Source organism: Ascaphus truei, unplaced genomic scaffold (genome assembly GCF_040206685.1).
Source record: "Ascaphus truei isolate aAscTru1 unplaced genomic scaffold, aAscTru1.hap1 HAP1_SCAFFOLD_439, whole genome shotgun sequence".
In the NCBI taxonomy this organism is placed as follows: domain Eukaryota; kingdom Metazoa; phylum Chordata; class Amphibia; order Anura; family Ascaphidae; genus Ascaphus; species Ascaphus truei.
Genome location: NW_027456770.1, coordinates 60,555 through 66,554, shown reverse-complemented (window position 1 = coordinate 66,554; position 6,000 = coordinate 60,555).

The window sequence follows — 6,000 nt, the reverse complement described above, 5'->3', positions numbered from 1 at the left end:
CAGTCTGGCAAACACCAGTCAGTCTGGCAAACACCAGTCAGTCTGGCAAACACCAGTCAGTCTGGCAAAACAGCAGTCTGGCAAAACAGCAGTCAGTCTGGAAAACACCAGTCAGTCTGGCAAACACCAGTCAGTCTGGCAAACACCAGTCACCAGTCAGTCTGGCAAACACCAGTCACCAGTCAGTCTGGCAAACACCAGTCACCAGTCAGTCTGGCAAACACCAGTCACCAGTCAGTCTGGCAAACACCAGTCACCAGTCAGTCTGGCAAACACCAGTCACCAGTCAGTCTGGCCAACACCAGTCACCAGTCAGTCTGGCAAACAGCAGTCACCAGTCAGTCTGGCAAACAGCAGTCTGTCTGGCAAACAGCAGTCTGTCTGGCAAACAGCAGTCAGTCTGGCAAACAGCAGTCAGTCTGGCAAACAGCAGTCAGTCTGGCAAACAGCAGTCAGTCTGGCAAACAGCAGTCAGTCTGGCAAACAGCAGTCAGTCTGGCAAACAGCAGTCACCAGTCAGTCTGGCAAACAGCAGTCACCAGTCAGTCTGGCAAACAGCAGTCACCAGTCAGTCTGGCAAACAGCAGTCACCAGTCAGTCTGGCAAACAGCAGTCACCAGTCAGTCTGGCAAACAGCAGTCACCAGTCAGTCTGGCAAACAGCAGTCACCAGTCAGTCTGGCAAACAGCAGTCACCAGTCAGTCTGGCAAACAGCAGTCACCAGTCAGTCTGGCAAACAGCAGTCACCAGTCAGTCTGGCAAACAGCAGTCACCAGTCAGTCTGGCAAACAGCAGTCACCAGTCAGTCTGGCAAACAGCAGTCACCAGTCAGTCTGGCAAACAGCAGTCACCAGTCAGTCTGGCAAACAGCAGTCACCAGTCAGTCTGGCAAACAGCAGTCACCAGTCAGTCTGGCAAACAGCAGTCACCAGTCAGTCTGGCAAACAGCAGTCACCAGTCAGTCTGGCAAACAGCAGTCACCAGTCAGTCTGGCAAACAGCAGTCACCAGTCAGTCTGGCAAACAGCAGTCACCAGTCAGTCTGGCAAACAGCAGTCACCAGTCAGTCTGGCAAACAGCAGTCTGTCTGGCAAACAGCAGTCTGTCTGGCAAACAGCAGTCTGTCTGGCAAACAGCAGTCTGTCTGGCAAACAGCAGTCTGTCTGGCAAACAGCAGTCTGTCTGGCAAACAGCAGTCTGTCTGGCAAACAGCAGTCTGTCTGGCAAACAGCAGTCTGTCTGGCAAACAGCAGTCAGTCTGGCAAACAGCAGTCACCAGTCAGTCTGGCAAACAGCAGTCACCAGTCAGTCTGGCAAACAGCAGTCACCAGTCAGTCTGGCAAACAGCAGTCACCAGTCAGTCTGGCAAACAGCAGTCACCAGTCAGTCTGGCAAACAGCAGTCACCAGTCAGTCTGGCAAACAGCAGTCACCAGTCAGTCTGGCAAACAGCAGTCACCAGTCAGTCTGGCAAACAGCAGTCACCAGTCAGTCTGGCAAACAGCAGTCACCAGTCAGTCTGGCAAACAGCAGTCACCAGTCAGTCTGGCAAACAGCAGTCACCAGTCAGTCTGGCAAACAGCAGTCACCAGTCAGTCTGGCAAACAGCAGTCACCAGTCAGTCTGGCAAACAGCAGTCACCAGTCAGTCTGGCAAACAGCAGTCACCAGTCAGTCTGGCAAACAGCAGTCACCAGTCAGTCTGGCAAACAGCAGTCACCAGTCAGTCTGGCAAACAGCAGTCACCAGTCAGTCTGGCAAACAGCAGTCACCAGTCAGTCTGGCAAACAGCAGTCACCAGTCAGTCTGGCAAACAGCAGTCACCAGTCAGTCTGGCAAACAGCAGTCACCAGTCAGTCTGGCAAACAGCAGTCACCAGTCAGTCTGGCAAACAGCAGTCACCAGTCAGTCTGGCAAACAGCAGTCACCAGTCAGTCTGGCAAACAGCAGTCACCAGTCAGTCTGGCAAACAGCAGTCAGTCTGGCAAACAGCAGTCAGTCTGGCAAACAGCAGTCAGTCTGGCAAACAGCAGTCAGTCTGGCAAACAGCAGTCAGTCTGGCAAACAGCAGTCAGTCTGGCAAACAGCAGTCACCAGTCAGTCTGGCAAACAGCAGTCACCAGTCAGTCTAGCAAACAGCAGTCACCAGTCAGTCTAGCAAACAGCAGTCACCAGTCAGTCTAGCAAACAGCAGTCACCAGTCAGTCTAGCAAACAGCAGTCACCAGTCAGTCTAGCAAACAGCAGTCACCAGTCAGTCTAGCAAACAGCAGTCACCAGTCAGTCTAGCAAACAGCAGTCACCAGTCAGTCTGGCAAACAGCAGTCACCAGTCAGTCTGGCAAACAGCAGTCACCAGTCAGTCTGGCAAACTGCAGTCACCAGTCAGTCTGGCAAACAGCAGTCACCAGTCAGTCTGGCAAACACCAGTCAGTCTGGCAAACACCAGTCAGTCTGGCAAACACCAGTCAGTCTGGCAAACACCAGTCAGTCTGGCAAACACTAGTCAGTCTGGCAAACACCAGTCAGTCTGGCAAACACCAGTCAGTCTGGCAAAACAGCAGTCTGGCAAAACAGCAGTCTGGCAAAACAGCAGTCAGTCTGGCAAAACAGCAGTCAGTCTGGCAAAACAGCAGTCAGTCTGGCAAACAGCAGTCAGTCTGGCAAACAGCAGTCAGTCTGGCAAACAGCAGTCAGTCTGGCAAACAGCAGTCAGTCTGGCAAACAGCAGTCAGTCTGGCAAACAGCAGTCAGTCTGGCAAACAGCAGTCAGTCTGGCAAACAGCAGTCAGTCTGGCAAACAGCAGTCAGTCTGGCAAACAGCAGTCAGTCTGGCAAACAGCAGTCAGTCTGGCAAACAGCAGTCAGTCTGGCAAACACCAGTCACCAGTCAGTCTGGCAAACACCAGTCACCAGTCAGTCTGGCAAACACCAGTCACCAGTCAGTCTGGCAAACAACAGTCACCAGTCAGTCTGGCAAACAGCAGTCACCAGTCAGTCTGGCAAACAGCAGTCACCAGTCAGTCTGGAAAACACCAGTCAGTCTGGCAAACACCAGTCAGTCTGGCAAACACCAGTCAGTCTGGCAAACAGCAGTCAGTCTGGCAAACAGCAGTCAGTCTAGCAAACAGCAGTCACCAGTCAGTCTAGCAAACAGCAGTCACCAGTCAGTCTAGCAAACAGCAGTCACCAGTCAGTCTAGCAAACAGCAGTCACCAGTCAGTCTAGCAAACAGCAGTCACCAGTCAGTCTAGCAAACAGCAGTCACCAGTCAGTCTAGCAAACAGCAGTCACCAGTCAGTCTAGCAAACAGCAGTCACCAGTCAGTCTAGCAAACAGCAGTCACCAGTCAGTCTAGCAAACAGCAGTCACCAGTCAGTCTAGCAAACAGCAGTCACCAGTCAGTCTAGCAAACAGCAGTCACCAGTCAGTCTGGCAAACAGCAGTCACCAGTCAGTCTGGCAAACAGCAGTCACCAGTCAGTCTGGCAAACAGCAGTCAGTCTGGCAAACAGCAGTCAGTCTGGCAAACAGCAGTCAGTCTGGCAAACAGCAGTCAGTCTGGCAAACACCAGTCAGTCTGGCAAACACCAGTCAATCTGGCAAACACCAGTCAGTCTGGCAAACACCAGTCACCAGTCAGTCTGGCAAACACCAGTCACCAGTCAGTCTGGCAAACACCAGTCACCAGTCAGTCTGGCAAACACCAGTCAGTCTGGCAAACAGCAGTCAGTCTGGCAAACAGCAGTCAGTCTGGCAAACAGCAGTCAGTCTGGCAAACAGCAGTCAGTCTGGCAAACAGCAGTCAGTCTGGCAAACAGCAGTCAGTCTAGCAAACAGCAGTCACCAGTCAGTCTAGCAAAAAGCAGTCACCAGTCAGTCTAGCAAACAGCAGTCACCAGTCAGTCTAGCAAACAGCAGTCACCAGTCAGTCTAGCAAACAGCAGTCACCAGTCAGTCTAGCAAACAGCAGTCACCAGTCAGTCTAGCAAACAGCAGTCACCAGTCAGTCTAGCAAACAGCAGTCACCAGTCAGTCTAGCAAACAGCAGTCACCAGTCAGTCTAGCAAACAGCAGTCACCAGTCAGTCTGGCAAACAGCAGTCACCAGTCAGTCTGGCAAACAGCAGTCACCAGTCAGTCTGGCAAACAGCAGTCACCAGTCAGTCTGGCAAACAGCAGTCAGTCTGGCAAACAGCAGTCAGTCTGGCAAACAGCAGTCAGTCTGGCAAACAGCAGTCAGTCTGGCAAACAGCAGTCAGTCTGGCAAACAGCAGTCAGTCTGGCAAACAGCAGTCAGTCTGGCAAACAGCAGTCAGTCTGGCAAACAGCAGTCAGTCTGGCAAACACCAGTCAGTCTGGCAAAACAGCAGTCAGTCTGGCAAACAGCAGTCAGTCTGGCAAACAGCAGTCAGTCTGGCAAACAGCAGTCAGTCTGGCAAACAGCAGTCAGTCTGGCAAACAGCAGTCAGTCTGGCAAACAGCAGTCAGTCTGGCAAACAGCAGTCAGTCTGGCAAACAGCAGTCAGTCTGGCAAACAGCAGTCAGTCTGGCAAACAGCAGTCAGTCTGGCAAACAGCAGTCAGTCTGGCAAACAGCAGTCAGTCTGGCAAACAGCAGTCAGTCTGGCAAACAGCAGTCAGTCTGGCAAACAGCAGTCAGTCTGGCAAACAGCAGTCAGTCTGGCAAACAGCAGTCAGTCTGGCAAACAGCAGTCAGTCTGGCAAACAGCAGTCTGTCTGGCAAACAGCAGTCAGTCTAGCAAACAGCAGTCACCAGTCAGTCTAGCAAACAGCAGTCACCAGTCAGTCTAGCAAACAGCAGTCACCAGTCAGTCTAGCAAACAGCAGTCACCAGTCAGTCTAGCAAACAGCAGTCACCAGTCAGTCTAGCAAACAGCAGTCACCAGTCAGTCTAGCAAACAGCAGTCACCAGTCAGTCTAGCAAACAGCAGTCACCAGTCAGTCTAGCAAACAGCAGTCACCAGTCAGTCTGGCAAACAGCAGTCAGTCTGGCAAACAGCAGTCAGTCTGGCAAACAGCAGTCAGTCTGGCAAACAGCAGTCAGTCTAGCAAACAGCAGTCACCAGTCAGTCTAGCAAACAGCAGTCACCAGTCAGTCTAGCAAACAGCAGTCACCAGTCAGTCTAGCAAACAGCAGTCACCAGTCAGTCTAGCAAACAGCAGTCACCAGTCAGTCTAGCAAACAGCAGTCACCAGTCAGTCTAGCAAACAGCAGTCACCAGTCAGTCTAGCAAACAGCAGTCACCAGTCAGTCTAGCAAACAGCAGTCACCAGTCAGTCTAGCAAACAGCAGTCACCAGTCAGTCTAGCAAACAGCAGTCACCAGTCAGTCTAGCAAACAGCAGTCACCAGTCAGTCTGGCAAACAGCAGTCAGTTTGGCAAACACCAGTCTAGTGTCAAGGTTCTGCTCGCCACAAACCAGGGTCGGACCGCGTGGCTGAGGTAGGATTGTAAAAGCACTGACCTTAGACCGCAAAGGCTGATCCGAATTGCGCAGTTCGTTGTCATACGTAGCAGGATCAGGATAGGAGAAGACAGCATCATCGTTGTACAAGCCAGGGTCAGGACAGGAGACATCAGGATAAACATTGTTCAAGCAAGAGTTCGGCAACAGGTAGTCAGGAGAGCCCCGCTTCAGCTTAGGAGCGCGGGGTTGGCCTCTGCGCGAGCGACGACCATGGCCCATGGTACTGGTCACAGGAGATGGTAGGCAGACCAGAGTAGCACACCGCTTTGCTGCACGGGTGAACCAGTGCTACAGCGCAAGAGTCCTGAGCGGGCTGGGGAATCCTCCGTTACAGCGCAGGAACCAGGACACGGCCTCTCTAGATTAGGGAAAGAGTAGGCCACAGGAACCAGGAAGCTGAAGATACACAGGGAAACCTCTGCTTCAGTGCAGGAAATCAGGAGACTGAAGGACGCAGGGGACCTTTGCCTCAGTGCAGGAAAGCAGGAAGCTGAAGACGTAGGGGATACCTTTGCT